This window comes from Chanodichthys erythropterus, chromosome 16, assembly GCF_024489055.1.
Source record: "Chanodichthys erythropterus isolate Z2021 chromosome 16, ASM2448905v1, whole genome shotgun sequence".
Classification (NCBI taxonomy): Eukaryota; Metazoa; Chordata; class Actinopteri; order Cypriniformes; family Xenocyprididae; genus Chanodichthys; species Chanodichthys erythropterus.
In genome coordinates this window covers 35,186,308-35,207,117 of record NC_090236.1, presented here as the reverse complement: position 1 = coordinate 35,207,117, position 20,810 = coordinate 35,186,308, and the positions used below count along the sequence as shown (strand labels likewise).

Sequence of the window (20,810 nt, the reverse complement as noted above, 5' to 3'; positions counted from 1 at the left end):
CGGCAGATAAGCGAATCATGTGCTGGCCGACCCTCCTCGAAGGATCGACGGGGACTGCTGCGCCCTGTCGCACACTGGGTGGCAGGGTTGGCAGAACAGCCCCCTGAGGGCACCGATGGGGAACGATAGATGTTAATCGTCGAACCCCTTTCGGAGGGGACTGCCCTCAGAAACCCTGACCCATGACCGTCAGGATTTCTTTTGGGAAGCCTTCCGGGAAATAATGACGGTCCTCAGATCCGCCCTACCCCCAGAAGGCTTCTGCTGTACAGCGCGCACCGGTCCCCAAGCTTTCCGCGGGGGAGCACGGGCGGCCACACTAGCTTTCTGCTGGGACCTGTATCCCGAGGAGCCGGCTATCGGCTGAGGCTGCTCCCGCCCAGCAGCCTCAGGGGGATGAGATTTCCGGGGAAGGAATCTTTGGAACGCCGCTTTCTGTTTTTTCGCCTCCTCGAACCTGTCGACGACAGTAGCAACTGCGTCACCAAACAGGCCCTCGGAGGAAAGCGGCGCATCCATAAGGATATGTTTGTCTTTATCCTTAATATCTGCGAGATTGAGCCACAGATGTCTCTCCGTGGCCACCATGGCTGCCATAGAACGGCCTACTGACTTGGCCGTCTCCTTGGTGGCACGGAGAGCTAAATCTGCGGCTTTTCTCAACTCCTGAATTGTATCAAAAGTCGCTTCCCCAGACTCCTCAATCTCCCCCAGCAGATCAGCTTGGTATGCCTGCAGTATAGACATTGTGTGCAGACATGCCGCAGCCTGACCCGCTGCCGAATAAGCCTTGCCCACCAAACTCGATGTTTGTTTTAGTGGTTTGGTGGGCAACGTCGGGGATTTCAGGGACGATGCAGACTCGGGCGAGAGATAGCTCGCAAGCGTCTCCTCAACCCGAGGCATCGCCCCATAACCGTGTTGCTTCAGCCCCATAATATTACTATACATTGTCGTTTGTGGGCTGAAGACACGGTACTGCACGGGTCTATTCCACGACCTCGACACCTCGGTGTGGAGGTCGGGAAAGAACGGCAGTCCCCGACGCTGGGGTAGTGACCTATCTGGGAGGAAGCGTTCATCTTTTTATTTTAGGAACGCTCTCCTCCGCGGGACAGCTTATTTTCAGTTTTTCTACTGCCCGGGTCACTACCTCCATAAGCTCCTCATGGGCTGGAGATGAGGATGACGGTCCCTCATCACCACCCTCGACACCTTCAACATCAACCTCCTCGGAGGAAGATATATTCAGTGTCGGTGCCTCCCTTTGCGGGGAAGAAACCGCAGCGCGTGCTTCCACCACCAAAGGAGAGACACTAGATCTAGCAGGTAAGGGAAGCGATAAGGCAGAGCCCGTCTCTCCCCCCTCTGCTAGATCCATCTGTGAACCCCACGAGTGCAGCCTTCGCTGTGCCTCAGCAGCAGCGGGACCAGACCCGCGGGGAACACTCGCCGCGGCGCCCTCCTCAAAGAGCGCCCGGCGTGAGCGCAGCGCCCTGAGAGTGAGCCGCTCACAGTGCACACAGACAGCCCCCTCAAGAGCTGCCTGTGCGTGCTCAACTCCCAGGCATTTCACACACATCTCGTGTGTATCTCCCTCCACGATGAATCGCGGACAAGGAGGTGCACACTTAGTGAAACGCTGGCCTTTCTCCGTCATTTTATATATATATATGTCTATGCTTATTTCACTTGTTTGGAAACTCTTGTCCTCAGACAAAGAGATCACTTTCTGGCGAGATGGTAGACAGACAACAATAAATAAGACAGACAAGATACAAATAGCGCTTACTGAAGACAACAGAAGCTAGCGTTCTTTGTTTCTGGGCATGCTTTATAGGTTCCGGTCCGCGACGTCGCCCGCCTCTGACGTCACGTTCTCTCATTGGTTGGATACAATAGTGCTTCACGAACACAAAAATGCAGAGGATTCCCATCACGTCATTGACGTAGCGTCGATAGTTCCCACGAAAGGGAACCAATATCTGTAATGAATTCACATGTAAAAGAAACAACAGAAGACGGTCCTTTTGCCCTCTGAATATATCTTGCTTAAGTGTCATGAAAATAAATAATGCCACATTGCTAATAATCCTAATGGTCTAAACAGGCTTCATATCCTCAATCCAAAATATAATTCATTGGTTGAAATATAAATCAGACATGTTCCCCAAAAAGATTGTGAAATTTACTGAAATCAATCATTTTGTTTGGTTGTTCATTAGGTTTTCCTCACAAAATGCACTTGATCAATAATTTATAAAGATATCAGTCAACATACCATAACAAGATGTGGCATTAGACTGCAATAATGATACAGGCACAAACCCCACTATCAAATATTGAATATTCTAACTCTCTGACGCTTACACTAAATAGCCTATATTATGCTTAGCCTCTATTTATTCAACAAGATGCATAGTCATTTATTTTATTTTTTTTTTTTTTTTTTTTTTTTGAGATATTCATTGACTGAAGGCACAATCATCTCAGGTTTCATTAAGGAAAGACAGAGAAGGTGGTCTAAATAAACCACACCCACATGAAAGCTTCACAATAGGCTTCTACAATCAGACATTTACTGTTCAGCTTCAGTTTATAAAACCAGTAAATCTTCTCAACATGGAGAGATGCTTTCTGCTGATTCTTCTCTCTGTGCCAGGTATAAAACATTTAATCTAAACAGACTCAAATATAAAATGTTTTGGCTATGTTTTTAAATGTAATTCTATATTACAATAATGACATCACAGTTTGTTGAAGAAACTATTTTTGGCATTGTAATTTTCATTTATAAATCTTTGGATAAGGTGACCTGTTGTGAAATTTGTCCATTTCTCTTGCAGGGTTTCTGTCTGACAGCATTGAACCAAAAGACAAAGAAACTGATATTTACAGAAATGAAGAAGAACATGTAACTCTGAGCTGCTCGTATGATTCAAGCAGCAGTTATATTTTGCTTTACTGGTACAGACAGTATCCTAATAAAGAACCTGAATATTTACTGTATAAAGGTGCTCAATCACGGAGCAGTTCTGAGGATATACCAGACCGTCAACGGTTTCAGTCGACTACATCCCAAACATCCACTGAACTCATTATTAACAGTGTGACTCTGTCAGATTCAGCTCTCTATTATTGTGCTCTAAAAGTTGACACCCAGTGATACAAAATGTCTGAGAGGCTTTACAAAAACTCACATGTAGATTTTGCCCTTTAAATAACGATTAAAATAAGCCACAGCTTTATCTTGTGTAAACCACAACACGATATTGTAACACCTGCTGGAAGAAAAAAAAAAACTGTGTGCTCGGAGGAAACTATGAAGGAAGATTATAGTCTTAAATAATGTGTCTTAAAACTAATTTATTTACTATTGCATATGGGCATAAGTAGGTGCAGTGGTTACAATTTTAGTGTACTGTCTGTCAATGTGTTTTGTGGGGTATTTGTGGTATTTGTTTAAACTTTGTACAGCACTTTATAATAATTTTTTATAAATAAATAAATGACTTACTGATTGTTGGATCGGACCACATGGGCCAGCCTTCGATCCTCACGTGTATCGATGAGCCTTGGCTGCCCATGACCCTGTCACCGGCCTTGGAGCACTTTTGATAGATACTGACCACTGCAGACCGGGAACACCCCACAAGAGCTGCAGTTTTGGAGATGCTCTGACCCAGTCATCTAGCCATCACAATTTGTCCCTTGTCAAACTCGCTCAAATCCATACGCTTGTCCATTTTTCCTGCTTCTAACACATCAACGTTAAGGACAAAATGTTCATTTGCTGCCTAATATATCCCACCCAACAGGTGCCAAGATGAAGAGATAATCATATTCAGTTCAGTGTCAGTGGTCATAATGTTATGCCTGATCAGTGTATGTCGGCTACATTACTTTAGACCCCTGGAGATCACAAGAACATCAACTTATGAGTTTGTAACAGCCCTATGTAGAGTCTATAGCATCTGGTGACACCTGCAGAGACTTCACTGCACTGTGATTGGGTGTTGAAAGCACTGGCTGGGAGCTTCAGTTGTCTGAAGGAGGCTGTTATGGCAGTTCTGCAAAGCTCAGTGAGGAAACCATCATTCGAAACAATGTCTTTCTGTTTGTTACTAATGGCCTTCATTGGTAAGATTACTGTTCTTTACCTATATGCATTTACTTTCCACATTAGCAGTGCAAATTCGATGCTAACTTTTGTTGCTTTGTAACAGTTAATGAACTGAATTGAATCAACACTGAACTAAACTGAGCTGAATAATGCTTTACAGCTGAAATTAAATTCATAATTGATTCAATAACACTGTTATTCTCCTATTTATTTTTTGTGAAGCTGCTTTGGAACAATCAGTGTTTTATAAAGAGCTATACAAATAAAGTTGATGTGACTTGCTTTAAATGATTAATTCAACATTCTTCTCAGGCACCAGTACACAAGACAGCATTACTCCAACATCTCCTGCTGTCCATGCAAAGGTCAATGACAAACTGACTATTTCTTGTAAATACCAGTACACTGTGTCAATGAATAATCTCCAGTGGTATCGACAATACTCAAACTCTAAGCCGGAATTCCTGATTCTAATCATGGAGTCGGGACAAAATCAGACCGCTAAACCTCCTCACCCTCGGCTCACAGCCTCAGTTCATAAAGAAAGCAAGACGGTGAATCTGGAAATCTTCCCTGCAGATGTGAAGGATTCTGCCTTGTATTACTGTGCACTGCAGCCCACAGTGGCAGGAAACACCATGTACACCATACTAAAACCTGCTCAAAGCTAAACGGCTTAGATGTTAGAAACCATGAGACCAGAGAGTCTGCACACACACCACTAGAGGGCGCGTGCATAAAGTTGAAATGTTGCAGTCAACCACTTTAGACTACACAGAAACAAATCATCAAGGGATTGTGAACAGAAGCAGGATGAGGAGATCACTAGTACTCATTGTCATCGCTACATCAGGTATTTAATATAAAATGTATATAAATATTTCATATGAATGTATAATTTCAAAGCTTAATAAGACTGAATTTATATTTATTAAAGTTTTTACATAACACTTTTTATTTCTTTTCCAGTTGCTCTTGGTGATCGCATTGGACCAGATGAGGCTGTTATTATTAGAAATGAAACTGACCGGGTCACATTAAGTTGCTCATATGAAACAAACACTGAATATGTTGATCTTTATTGGTATAGACAGTTTCCTAACAGTGAGCCACAGTATTTACTGTGGAAAGGTGCTCGATCAAGAGATGGTCAGAGTAATATACCAGATCCTCATTTTGAATCATCTACAACCAGAACATCCACTGAACTGATTATCAAAGCAGCTGCTCTGAAAGATTCAGCTCTCTATTACTGCGCTCTTTGGAAAGACACAGTGATACAAAGTTACTGAGAAGCTGTACAAAAACATGCATACTTTGAACTCAAAAACATCAAAGTATTAACCAAACCCAGACAAATTATCTGCCATAACCATTACTGTATGTGGGAACACCTGTGACTGATACAGTAGCCAAAACCAAGACATTAATAGATTTAATGAAGCAGCATTTATATTGTGAACACAACAGTGTTGAAATGCAGAACGTGTATCCAGATATTGCAATTTCTATAATATCTAAATATTAACCAAAATCCTGCTCTGCTGCTGGATTTTGAGAAAAAGTACAGAAAAAGTACGGGACTTGCTTCTGCCAATACATACACGACACACTGCTGTGAGCAATTAAGAGATGCTGCTGCTGTACAATATAACATATATGAATTACCTGTAGCAGATCTATACAAGTGGAGCTGGGGAAGGTGGAGGGTTATTAATGTAATTATTCATAAATGACGGAACAGTATTTAAAGTGTTACCCTTAACTTTAGTTAACTACTTTTTTTTTTTTTTTTTTTTACATAAACTAACAATGAAAAGTAATTCTAAAGCATTAATCTTATTTAATTATAAATTTCAGCATCTAAATTTGAATCTGTTAATATTATTTAATGGATCTGAGCTAACATGAACTACAAGTTTATTTTTGTTCACGTTAACAACAAATGGATTGCTTTTTTTATGTTAGTTAATGCATTAACTAATGGGATCTTATTGTAAAGTGTTAATTTAAAAAAAAAAATCTATTCATTATTTAGTGATGAAAATACTGTATGACTGACCAAAGTTAATTAATTGCCAGTATTGCATTAGATTAAAATGAGGTAGAGAATCATTACCAAAGACCATTTGTTTGGGTGTTTGTGTATTTTTAAGAGAGATCAAAATTTAGTATGTCTTAATTGTTTCTCTGTTCATTTCTCAGTTGGTGAACAGGGTAAGTAATAAATCTGACAATGAAATTCAGATACATAAGCAGAGATGTTAATTTCACACAGACCAGCACACGTTTTAAAATATTTCATGCATGCAAATGATATCTATGCCCTCACTACAGGATCATTTGAGTATCAATTGTTCCCAGTAGGTACTTCACTGTTTCAAGAGGTGGCGCTCTTTAAATAGTTTGACTTGGCTTGTATTTGACTTGTTTTCTGTTGATGAATGGAATCACTTCACTGTCACTCTTTGTAAGAACATCAACCAACATGTACCTTACTGTCTTGTTAATTTTGATTCTTCATATAGGTGAGTTTTGATTAATTTCTCAGAATTAATTACTTAAATTAAATAATAATTGTATTGATTAGAATTTCTTTTAGCAGAAATTGTGATTTATTATTATACTTCTTCTTCTACTATGCAATTTTAATACCTGGTTTGTTTCATTTTATTTTACTGGTTCTCAGGTAACATCCTGACAAACATGATAACGTCTCATGACTCACAAAAACAAGTTTTGGAGGGTGAAAGTGTAATTCTCACATGTAGCTACAGTGGAGTGCCTGATATTCTCCAGTGGTACTCTGAATATCCCGGATCTACACCACAGTTCCTCCTCTACATCTATGAAACTGGGACGATGAGTAAAAACATACCACAGCGTTTAACGCCAAGAATTAATAAAAATACAAAATCATGTGGATCTGATCATCTCCTCTGCTGCAGTATCAGACTCTGCTCTGTATTACTGTGCTCTGAGGCCCACAGTCACAGGAAACACAAGAACACTGTACAAAAACCTGACACAGAGACAAATGTATTTAACAAGTGGAGCGCTGGGCTCTATATTGTGAAAACAACTCTTATTATTTTATATAACATGACTTCTTGTACTGCATATACTGTATATTGAATCAATAATTTGTGCATTTTATTTATTTTTATTTATTGATTGCCAGTTGTCAGTCTGCTGCTTCTTGTTCAAGAATAACCTATTTTAGCACAGTTCTAGTTTGAACTGATATCCATATCTGTCTATATTTGAAACGCAAAGGATTCAACAAAACTCATATAGGTTACAGACAAATTAGGGCATAATGAGTGTGTGGAAACACCTGCAGGTGTCTGAAACTAAAATAGACATGTACGTTAAAGCTATACATCCAATCGATTTGCAAAAGGGGAAAAACACTTGAGATAAAGTGGAAATGCACTAACAATGCGTCATTAACATGTTTAAAAGTTTAAGAAAGGAATTTGCAGATAATCGGCTACGATGTACAATCTGTAGCATATTATTATTACTACAATAAGATATTAATTAATAAATGTTTGTATAAAAAACACTGATGGTGTATAATTTCTTAAAAATCACAATTACCACAACATAAAGTAACCATGCAGGGAAAATAAAACTAGACAATGTGTTTTGTTCTTTAAATGTCCACTTTAGTTTTACTTTAATCTCAGAACAAAATGAATGAAACCCCAAACAAGCTGTACTTACAGTATGTGTGAATGAGAATGTTTGTGGTTTGGCATTTTAAATACATTTTTAAAGCAACTGCTGAATTTACAATGTAACGGCTCTCTACGGAACGTTTTTAAGAACATTTAATTGAATCTGAGGTTTAAAAAATAAATAAATAAATAAATAAATAAATAAAAATAATGTCCAAATCTATTATTCATTGATTTGCAATGTGTGATCACACCCAGATAAAATAACTATTTAATGCATTAACGCATTCATTTCTCTGGGCCAATTGCATTCGAATATTAAGCCCTCAGATGATGAGATGTGGGTGGAGCTTTGAGAAAGTTTCATGAGAGACTTTCATTCTCAATCACAAGATTCATTTGTGTTTTATAGTGCAGTCATGATGTTCCTGTGCTCTCTGCTGCTGCTGACAATAACACAGGGTATGTAAGAGACCAGCTTAAATATTAATATATTTATAACTACAACTGTAATGCACCTGTTAATGTCAAATGTCTGATTTTGTAAACAACTGAAGTTTACTTTAGAATTATCACTGTTTTTGTTCTACGCACATTTTGCAGATGAATGTTTTGCAGACACAATAACATCACTGCAGGGCCAAACACAAGTTACTGAGGGGGAGACAGTCATTCTGTCATGCAAATATGATGTTACTGCACAGAGTTTACTTTGGTATCGACAATATCCTGGATCAGGACTGGAATTTCTGCTCCTTGTCGTTGAGTCAGACAAGAAGACTGTCATAAAAGCAGATCCTCCTATTCCTAGACTGGATGGCAAAATGACCATGAAAAATAAGACAGTGTTTCTGGAGATCTCCTCTGCTGAAGTGACAGACTCTGCTCTGTACATCTGTGCCATGAGGCCCACAGTGACAGAAAACTCAACAACACTGTACAAAAACCTCCTACCACACTCCATATGCAATAAACAAGTGGTGTTGAAATTAAATCACTATTTCAAATAATTATCTTCTGAGTAACTGGCATGGCCCTGCATTATGCTATAATTAATTGCTTATACTCTATACAGATTATTGTTTTAGTGCAGGAACTCAGAAATGCACAGCTGTGATCATAAAATCATTTCTATCATGACAACTCTCAGAAGAATTTAGCATATTAATGGATATGACAATGTTAATGGTCTTGGCAGAATAGATCTGCTATACTGTTGATTATTGTTGCTGCTGCCGAGCAAAATACAGAGACCTGCTACTGCCAAAACATACATGTTGCACAAATAACATATATGACCCATTCTGGCAAAATGAGTCTTCAGGCAAAACAAATCAAAATGTCTGTTTTGGTAGAATTTGAGGTTTATATATATATATTCCTATATTGGGCTTTGACTAGGTGTGTGCCACATTAGGTGTTATTCACAGGGATTTTAAGGTATGGTTGCTAGGTGATTTTGTAATCTTCAGAAAACTTAAGCTCAATTTTTCTCAAAATTGATTTTGCTGACTCTATCGACTTCAAACAGGTGTAGCTCAGTCATTTTGTGTTGGATTCGATTCCAACAAATCATAGAATTTAGTTTTCTTAATAGAGATTGTGAAAACAACAATAACTCAATTTTGAATTTGCTCATTTCGACTCATTTTGCCAGGATGGGTCACATATATGAAATGACCTGTAGCAGATCTATACAGGTGGAGCTGGGGAGGGTGGAGGGTTTCTGAGGAACTCTGAAAGTGTGCTGAAAACTGCTACAGCAAACATTGATCAACTATTTAAATGTTGAGCAGCAAGCTCATTGGCTACAGATAAAACAGGAACCAATCAGCTTGATTCTCGTAGTTAACAATGTGATTGTCAGCAGCTTGTGCTAAGAACCCATCAGCCTGTGCCATCTGGAGTTTCATGATATATAGAACTTGGTATTAGTTAAAAAACAACATAAAAATGTTAATGAAAAAAAATTAATGAATTATACTATAATTGATTATATCCTTATATACTGTAAAATATATTATACAATGGTTTGCCTTCCCTAAAATATAAATTATCACTAGCTAAATGAGATTAAAGCATTTAAGTTACATGCAGTTGAAAAAAAAAAAGTGTATTAGTATGTGAACAGCATAGTGCAATGAATAATACCGAAAATAAAACAATAAATAAACTTGCTTAAAATAAACCAATAATCACCACGAGGTGGCACATGTTCCTGTTGTGTGAGTGTTTACTCTGTGACAGACAATGCGGTTTGCACTTTAATTTGATGTAATATCTGGTATTAACTGGAGTCAGCTAAATTTCTGGTTCCTTAAAAGCATCAAAATGAGAAATTTCAAATATTCACAATTATTCTTACTGGATTTGATTGACTATTTTATTAAAATCTGTTTTCCACAGGCCAATGTGAAATTTCTACATTAAGCACATCGAAACTTGTGATGTCTGAAATCATCCAGAAGAGGGCGCTCTTCACTCAAAAATGAAAATAAACTGAACGAATTCTTCAAAGCGCACATGAGAAGAGGAGATACAAGGTACTGAAATTACTTCAGGCATGCAGAAGTTTCAGAGATAGTTCAACATAGCTGTTCATTTTTTTCCCTGTCAGAAATGATATTCCTATTTTGTCTGTGTCTTATCTTCCTCTTAACAGGTAAGATAAATACAATTAGTCAAATAAACATGACTGAGATTAGTACAATACTTAGTATTTTACTTTTCTGTTCATCTCCGTTCATTATTCCCATCTTTCTCCCTGTCTTTTTCTCAGGTGATGCCTCTAGTGAGGGAATAGCACCAGTCTCTCCTAATGAATCAGTCTCAGAAGGTAAAACAATCACCCTGTCCTGCAGTTACAGTGGATCTGCTGCTACAGATGCTCTCCACTGGTATCGTCAGTACCCGAGATCCAGACCATGCTTCCTGTTTCTGGTTAATGAAGCTAAATTTAAGCAACCAGCTGAGCCTCCAATTCCTGGAATATCTGCTAGATTAAATGAGGAGAAGAATCGTGTGGATCTGGAGATCACTGGCACTGCATTAACTGATTCTGCTCTGTATTACTGCGCCCTGCAGCCCACAGTGACAGGAAACACACACCCACTGTACAAAAATCAGACACATTCAAAATGGAAGCTAAAATCCATGTTTAGTGTAAAAATTAATATTTCTCTGTCACTATAAATTACATACAACCATGTAGAGTCTACATTTTGAGACATTTTAGTGCTAATTCTGCCTAATTTTTTACTCCAGAGATATCCTGGAGTATAAATACCAAAATATTGATATATCTGCATTATTAATTATTAAAGTTGATCTATGGTCTAATTATTTGTACTTTACATACTCAGGTTTGTTGTCAAAGAGTTGCCATTTTGATATCATTGTCACATTTGACTTCAGAAATCTCTTGAGAAGACATATTAATAAGCAAAATGGATTTCACAGTCTTCCATGTATGACATGTTTTATGTAATCATAATCACACTGAGATATGTGGGTGGAGCTTCAAGAGATTGTGTTGGCATTCATCTTTTCAGTCTGTTTTTCAGAAGTGCAAATATGAGATCTCTTTTTTTACTTATACTATTAGCCATTCTGGGTGAGTAGGATTATGTCACTTTTTCATTCATTTATATTATTTTATTTTAATATTATATTTGATCTAATCTAAATTCTGGCATATTTACAAAAAACATTGCTATTTATTAATGTAAATACATGTTGAAAAAAGCAATAATTTGTAACTGCTCAGATTGCAGATAATGGCTGAACATTTAGTTTTTGTTTTCCTGATGTTTGTTTCTCATGCTCTGTTTGCAGATAAATCTGTTGGCCAGACAATAACATCATTGCAGACCACAAAACATGTCCCTGAGAGAGAGTCAGTCATTTTCTCATGTAAATATGATAGCCAAGCACGTAGTTTACATTGGTATCGACAATATCTTGGATCCAGACCAGAATTTCTGCTTCTTATTTATGAGTCAGGCAGTGTAACACCTGCAGATCCCCCTTTCCCAAGACTGAATGCCAGCGTGAATAAGGTGATGAATAAGGTGGAGAAGCAGGTAGATCTGCAGATCTCTTCTGCTGCTGTCACAGATTCAGCGCTGTACTACTGCGCCCTGCAGCCCACAGTGACAGGAAGAGCAAACACACTGTACAAAAACCTAAGAGGAGTAATGTTAAAGTAACTTTGATGTAACGTTGAAGTAATGTTGATGTAATGTTGAAGTCAAATCATGTTCATGGATGAGATTATTAACATTACTGTAGTATGAAATAGAGCCAGGGGCGAGTGCTGTGGGAGCTGAACGAGGCCGCTGGAGCGATTTCTAATGAGAGATGAGTACGACACACACTCAAGAGCAGCAGGACTTTTATTATGCTGCTGCTTTCGTTTCTTCCAGTCAAGCATATAAGGGGGTAACGCAGCTCTGTTTTATCATTTTATATACATTTGAGTGTGTTGAAAATGAAGGAAAGAGAAACAACAACAGAAAAAAGAGACAGACAAACAGAAACACAAGTACAACTGACTTCAGTCATAAACTCAAAATCAGACATTAAATCTGTCAAGATATGATTAAGCAAACTCCACTGGATTACCAGATTCACTTATTACAAATCAGACTGACCTCTGTCAGACGCCTACAGAAATTCTTACTGGGAATTAACAGAGGTTTAGATGTTTTGGTTCATTTGATGTTCCCATTGTGGTGATCAGGGTTTTCTTTAGTTGGGCTCTTGTTCAAACCGTTCGTTCAAAACGTTTTGAGTACAAACTGTTTTTAAAATGCTTCATATTAACTGATTGTGTAATTCATGCTGTAGAATCACAGGGATATCATATTCAAAAATATAATACATCACCCATAAAATTATAGATTAGAAAGACATCAGTGAACTAGACCATTAGATGACCTAATCCATTAAACATTTTTTTCTTTCTTTTTTTCAATAATACATGTAACTTAAACACACAGTTACAGAAGACCAAAAAAAAAAAAAAAAACGGGGGTTGAAAAGTCAAGGGTCAAGATCCCAACCAAAGCAAATGCTGACCACCACAATAGTAACATCAAATAAAACAATAAAACATCAATATCTAAACCTCTGTTAATTTTCAATGAGAACTTCTATAGATGTTTGACAAAAATAAAGTCAGTCTGGTTAGTAATAAGTGAAGCTGGTAATGCTGTTTGTGGAGATGTTTAATCAGATCTTGAAACTTTTTTATTTATACTTTCATCTTCAGTTGATTTCATCCAAGGCTGTGGCTGAAGTCAGCTGTAGTTCTTGTGTTTCTCTTCCCTTCACTGATTCTGCTTGTTAACAGCAGGTGTTCATCAGTGCATCTCAAGTGGACATTATTAGTAAACTAATGTAGGGAATAGTGAATGAGGGTATAGGGTGTGATTTGGGACACAACTTCTGAGTGTCGACTCTGAGCACTGCTAATTCACGTTATAATGCTGTAGGCTACTTTCTCGAAAACAACAGATGTTACCCAAAATGCATTGTGTTGTACAGTATATTGCTGATTATTTAAATAACAGCAAATATCTGTAAAACAACAATTTCATTTTTTAATGATAGACCATTGCATGTAAAATTACATTTATTTTTAACAGTGTAAAAAAACACATGGAACATGTTATAAAACTTCAATGAAACATTAACAATAATTTCAGAAATTATGTTCTATGTAATTTCTTTTTATGAACAAATAGTCTCAAAGCACCTTAAATAATTATATCATTTTAATATTTTATATCATAATTAGTATTTTTATAGAAAATTACTGTTATTTTAGTGAGGGAAAATATTAAAATTGCAGGCAGAAAATTAATTTTGAGTTCACGAGAAGAAAAACATTATCCACCACAACAAACTTTGAGCCGAATGAGAGGGAGGAGTCAAAGAAACCTCGTCAAGCAGACACTAGTGTAGATCAAGTGCTCTTGCTCAGTACAGTATTTACAGTCATTGAATCACAGACTAGATCAGGGTGAGAATAAGATCTGGATTTAGACGAGACTTCATTAAAATCAGGAAAGATGACACACTGGATTCAAAAAACTATCATTGTTTTCATATACGTCTGGGGTAAGTATATTTGTGAGTGATTCTTTATGTTCTGAATGTTAATGATATTTCTTTGCTGATGTTGTTCATGATTTGGTTTTACAGGAATAGAGTCGCAGGACAATGTTGAGCAGAAAACAAGAGTTCAGACTGCTTCTGAAAGGGGAGCTGTAATAATCAACTGTACATATCAAAGCCAGTTCCCCCCGACTCTCTTTTGGTACCAGCAAAAAGTAAACGGAGTTCCTAAATATATGCTGAACAGAGTTGGTCAAACTGGAGATGAAGACAAAGAGTTCAAAGACAGATTTAATGCACATATCAACACATCTTCAAAATCATTTCCTCTGTTGATCAAGGACCTGCGTGTGTCTGACTCTGCTGTGTATTACTGTGCTCTGAAGCCCACTGTGACTCAAACACACTCAACACTCACACAAAAACCTTCATATATATAAATATATTGGCATCATGCAGTAGCTGTAGGGAGCCAGTAGAGGGAGATCAGTATCATTTGTTGATATCAACCCAGTCTCATATGAAAACGTATCCTGACTACGTTGGTCCAAAGTGCAAAACGTAGAGGGGTTACAATAATGGCCCTTAAATTGTATGACTGTTACATTTTTTTTTTTGCCTATTGTTTTGCGTCCAAGTCACGTGACTTTAGAGAGCCCGGCCGTGAGAACAAAAAACATGGCGGACATTTCTCTACTTTTTAGTGAAAAAAACAATATTTTGAGTTAGTTTCTGCATAAAAATAAGTTTTGATTACATTTTTAGCGAGAAATATATATTCTATTTTCATAATATTCACTCAGTGAATGTACATAATCACTCGCTTGCGCGTTGTTGCAAAGATTTTTCTGATCTCGCCAGAATAATGTGAAACTGCTACGTTTTGGTTGCTATGGACAATATTTTGAGTTAGTTTCTGCATAAAAATAATTTGATTACATTTTTAGCGAGAAATATATATTCTATTTTCATAATATTCACTCAGTGAATGTACATAATCACTCGCTTGCGCGTTGTTGCAAAGATTTTTCTGATCTCGCCAGAATAATGTGAAACTGCTACGTTTTGGTTGCTATGGACAATATTTTGAGTTAGTTTCTGCATAAAAATAATTTGATTACATTTTTAGCGAGAAATATATATTCTATTTTCATAATATTCACTCAGTGAATGTACATAATCACTCGCTTGTGCGTTGTTGCAAAGATTTTTCTGATCTCGCCAGAATAATGTGAAACTGCTACGTTTTGGTTGCTATGAACAATATTTTATTTTCTGCATCAAAATAAGGTTTGATTACATTTTAAGCAAAAAATATATATTATTTATTTTCATAATATTCATTCAGTGAATGTACATAATCACTCGCTTGCGCGTTGTTGCAAAGATTTATCTGATCTCGCCAGAATAATGTGAAACTGCTACGTTTTGGTTGCTATGAACAATATTTTGAGTTAGTTTCTGCATAAAAATAAGGTTTGATTACATTTTTAGCGAGAAATATATATTCTATTTTCATAATATTCACTCTGAATGTCAACCCGTTCTCACTCCTGACCGTTCTCACGCTGAAGAAGTCTCCTTCAGAACACATCGCGATATTTGGCATCAGTTCGCGTGTGCTGGATGTTGGTAAGTAGTCGTAAATACGCTGTTCTAATGTTTGATATAATGTCTTTTCTGTTTGCAGATATTAATCAGATTAACGTTAGCTCCCTCATGTTCAGTCACTGCATTATATCTGTCACCTCCGCTGAGGTTTTGCTTTTCATTGCTTTCTATATTAAATACTAAACTAGGGTGATTAAACACTGTCACGTGACGTGCAATATATTGCACAATATATATAACATATTCATATCAGGTTCAAAGTAGTACAAGTGTAGTTTCAAAATGGTATTTGTTGTAGAAGCACGGTAAAAAACAACACTTACCATGCTTTTTACCACAGTATTGGTCGTTTTAATGTGATTTTTGTTGTAAATACAGAGTAACCACAACACTTATCATGCTTTTAATGCCTAATAGTGTTAAATCCAAAAACTGTAAGGTCAATAAGAACTTCTTTCCTATATATATTTATATATAAACCTATATATTATAAATAATGATATTTTCTTTTCTCTTGTTTTAGCTGAAAAGACAAAAAGGGCCTTTTGGAAATGGATGAAGGAGACAGAAAGCTGCAAAGGCAAATAATTGCAATGGTATGTATGTGTTGCTTTTAACCCTTTATCAAACATTTTATCAAGCATTTGTTAAATAGTCTCACAGTAAATTAAAATTAAAGTCAAATCCTGTACATATTTATCACCTTATTTGTAAATCAGTTGTGCCCCTTCTTGGACAGTTGGACGTCCCACACATAAAAGTTTATATTAATTCCATTGAATTCTTTAAAATGATTACAGATTGGGCCCAAAATGTTCCAATGATACATGATGTCTCTCCGCACCTCATAACTACCTCTGTTTGCAAGAGTGGAAATTATCATTTGACCTGTCACATGACATCAGATATACAATTATTTTGTCATGATCATTTACACTGCTGATAATGTCCTGCTTGCATGTGAAACATGTTATTTATTTATTTTTATTATTTATTTTTTAAAATATGAATATAGCTTGCTATACTTTTAATCATGGAAATGCCCACACATCAGTGAACTTATTACATAAATGCATTTAACATTTAATTGTGCAACACTCTTTACAGAAGGAAATCCTACGGTTATGTATGAACTCACAACATCATCATCAAGTGCTGTGCTGGGCACATTGGGTAACAAGTGTCCTCCAACGTATCCAATCTGTGACCACATTCTCCACATCTTCCCATGGGACACCAACATTCTTCAGGCCTTCGTTTCCATGTCTTCCCCTGCATTCTCCTGGTGGTGTCCACTTCATATCTGTCTTTGGGTGTTGTTGTTTGGTCATGCTTAGGGTGTGTCCAGGGAGGTGCACCCTTCACTCTGTCACAGTTTTTAAAAGTCTTCACGTGGACTCCTCCTTATGATCTCCTTGAAACGTGCAGAACCAATATTGAAAATAGTAATTTATCTTTTTCCATATTCTTGCCTTTACCAAAGAAGCACCAGTGCTCATCCGGAGTTTTGGTAAAAGTTCTAGTAATGCTGCGACTATAGTCAAATATGTATTTCTGCATGTGTGTATAGCAGGTGTTTGTCCGAACAATTGAAGTTAGTGAGAGTGTTCAGGAAAACCCTCTGAGAACAATCAATATTTATTTAATTCTGTTTGGTGCTGATATAGAGTATTACAGAAATGACACATTGACATTAAAAACTCCTGGGTCAAAAATAACCCATTATGGGTTATTTTTGACCCAAATCCTGGGTTAAAAAGGGACCAACTAATTTCTGGGTTATTTCAACCCAGAAAAATGGGTTATTCTTTTTGACCCAAATTCTGGGTCAAATACCTGACCCAAATTTTGGGTTAAAATAACCCAAAATTGTAGTTAATATAACCCAACTTCTGGGTCAAAAGAACAACCCCAATATCTGGGTTGAAATAACCCAGAAATGAGTAGGTCCCTTTTTAACCAAAGGTCAAAAATAACCTAACTTGGGTTACTATGCCAGTATGCCTTATTTCAGAAAATAAAACTTCAGGCACTTACACACTTCAAGCACTTTTACATTTTTATTGCATTAAAATTAAATTAAACTCTACATAAACTCTACACACTTGGACCTATTTATCTTAGGTCACACTGTAATAACATTAGACATTAGAAAAAATAGAAAAATAAACAACTCATTCTCTTTCAAACATTTGACAACATTCAATAACTGGATTGAACTTGAGGGACAAGAGTTTTGATAGTGTCCTCATCTAAGAGAAGAAATGCCTCCTCATCTCTGTCTTCACCTGAAGGACAGAAAACAAGACAACATGAGTATTGTTAATAAGTCGAGACAATTGTGAACCACTCACCGGACACTCTGATTATCAAGCTAACAAATAATCACTTTTATGGGAATGCTGTTTTTTTTTGTTTTTTTGTTAAAAACAACAACAACAACAAAAAAAAAAAAACCTGGCCCAATTTGCTAGTTAACTAATGTGGTTCTTTTGCAGCACTACCCATTTTGTGTGAATGACAGTCTATACTGTCCATCTTTTCTTTCATTAACAAGTGTAATAATGACATTAATGCGAAGGTAAATATCTGGCCTATTATTATGCATAACAGCTTAAAGACAAGGCACAAGTATCTTTTAACTATAAGGGTTATTATAGAGATGCATTCCCCACTGTCGAAGAAGTTGTGACTGTCACAAAATCTTGCACTGACACATTTAAGCCATATTAAAGAAAAATATTTAGGTATAGAGAGATGATATGAGGGCAGTTAAAGGGATAGTTCACCCAAAAATGAAAATGTGATGTTTATCTGCTTACCCCCAGGGCATCCAAGATGTAGGTGACTTTGTTTCTTCAGTCGAACACAAATGATGATTTTTAACTCCAAACGTTGCCGTCTGTCAGTCTTATAATGCGAATGAATGGTAACACAATTTATAAGAGTCAAAAAATATGCTTAGACAAGTCCAAATTAAACCCTGCGGATCGTGACGACACATTGATGTCCTAACCGTGCGTTCACACCGCCGCCGGCGAGAGCGTCAACAGTCACCTTGGCCGCCCTGCCAACAACGCTGTACTGTTCGTTCAAACCGATGGGAGGGTCAAAGTAAATGACAAGTTGCGTTAACCAATCGGAAGCCTGTCAAGCGAGGACATCTACATTCCGATTGGTTGCCGCCGAACCGCGTCATAGCTCATTACCATAAAGTTAACCTGATTTCAACTCTCCTCGCCGCTCTCATCGCCCAAAACGCGCCGCGCCGCACCGCTCTCGCCGGAGCTCGCCGCCGTGCTCTTATTGAAAATTAATGACTTCCTGTCACTTTGACGTTCTCGCCGCCGGCGGTGTGAACACACAGTTAGACACAAAACGATCGGTTTGTGCAAGAAACCGAAAATGATTTATATCATTTTTTACCTCTAAAACACCACTATGTCCAACTGACATAGTGGTTTCTCAGACAAACCGATCGTTTCGTGTCTTAGGACATCAATGTGTCGTCACGTGCCGCATGGTTCAGTTTGGATTTGTCTAAGTATATTTTTTGACTCTTATAAATTGTGTGACCATTCACTCGCATTATAAGACTGACAGACGGCAACGGTTGGAGTTAAAAATCATCATTTGTGTTCGACTGAAGAAACAAAGTCACCTACATCTTGGATGCCCTGGGGGTAAGCAAATAAACATCACATTTTCATTATTGGGTGAACTATCCCTTTAAAGAGTAAAACGCTCACCTCTAAAATTCTCTATCAGCTCAGACATCCGCCACTCAGTTAGCTTATCAGCGACAAAGCTGTACATTTAAAATGACCTGGAGAAAACAATAGAGGTTAGCAACAATTTGAAGACTTGACACGCTTCTTTAACTCTCACTACTCAGCACTGTATAATATGATAAGCACAGCGCAGCTGGTTATTCTGTAGCCTCGTCGCTCTAGCCACGGCTAAAGGGGGTCGCACACCGGAAGAGAAGCGTAACGTTATATTCAAACACATTATTCTCTATGAGTGTACACACACCGGCGGCGCCCAGCAACGGTTCAGGACCTTGTTCAAAATCCTGCAGCGCCACAGCGCGCTATGTAATGTTACATAGATTTATATTAAATTTACACTTATTTGTCTCAAATCGTCGTTAATGTATATACTGACTTCACCATGTGCTGCAATATAAAGTTAGTTTTACATTAATTTACAGAAATCAGCTGCATGAATACAAATTGCTGATGTTATTGGATTTTCAGGTGATATTCTCCATTCAGTTAACGGACGCTCTGAGGTAACTTAAAGTGTTCAGACTGCAGACTCAGCAACGGTTGTATTTAATTATACAGTACACTCATAACATACTGACATTATCTTAATTCCACAATGTCCTAAAACATAACAATATTGCTGGCCATAAACTGAGAAAGTACACGATACCTCGAGTTGTTCTAGACGCGGCGCTTCTCGTCCGGTGTTCAACCCCCTTAACGCGGCATGAAGTCGCCACTAGCTGCACGTACCTATCGTATTATTACCAGTATTATAACAATGAGATAAGTACAGCACAGTTGTCATTTCCTTCTAAACACATTAAATAGGTCACACGTTTCTCAACTATGTGTAAAAAGCATTTCAACCATTTTGACACCTAATTTCATGAACTTATCGTTATTTTTAATCATTCAAATTTGGCTGGGTGGTTAATAACACTTTCTTATTTAGTCTGACAAATTCAAAACACACATTTATTTTGACTTTACACGGACTTTAAACTAGTTAGATGTTGTTGCGATATCCGCAGGCGGCTACATGCTCACCACAGAATTACCACGGTAAGCCATGGTCATTTTTTTACAAATGGTGCTAAACTAGCAACGGGGACATGGACACAGAAAACTTTACGTTACATTGACACTGAAAATACTTGCTTACCTTGAATACGCGACGAAGTTGCACCGAAGAAGCCCAGACCAAAACGGATCGAGTGCGTTCAAGTTCAAGTGACGGTTATTCCAAACGACTGTTGTGAGAAAATTCCAGAACAACAGCGGGGGGCAGGGAGAGGGGCGTTACTCTTTGAAAAATAACCCAGAAAACTAAACAACCCAGGAATTGGGTCAAAATATTAGCCCTATAACCCAGAAAATGGTTACTCTCTGAAAAAATAACCCATAATTTTAACCCAACACAAATAACCCAGAAAATGGGTTAAAGAAATAACCCAGGAGTTTTTAGAGTGTGGACATTATTCTGTGAGTTTGTTACCTCTT

General features: G+C 37.5%; 2 long non-coding RNA genes across 2 annotated transcripts; one reads left to right on the top strand and one right to left on the bottom strand.

Annotated features, from left to right (window-relative positions):
* Positions 1–15,481: 15,481 nt before the first annotated feature.
* LOC137003647 (uncharacterized) lies at positions 15,482–17,215 on the top strand. Its single transcript, XR_010892019.1, has 3 exons — positions 15,482–15,558; positions 16,061–16,133; positions 16,645–17,215. It is a non-coding gene; the product is annotated as an uncharacterized lncRNA (long non-coding RNA).
* A 305-nt stretch (positions 17,216–17,520) lies between these two features.
* On the bottom strand, positions 17,521–20,592 carry LOC137003588 (uncharacterized). Its single transcript, XR_010891997.1, has 3 exons — positions 20,473–20,592; positions 19,287–19,363; positions 17,521–17,825 (listed from the first exon to the last, which is right to left on the bottom strand). It is a non-coding gene; the product is annotated as an uncharacterized lncRNA (long non-coding RNA).
* Positions 20,593–20,810: the final 218 nt, after the last annotated feature.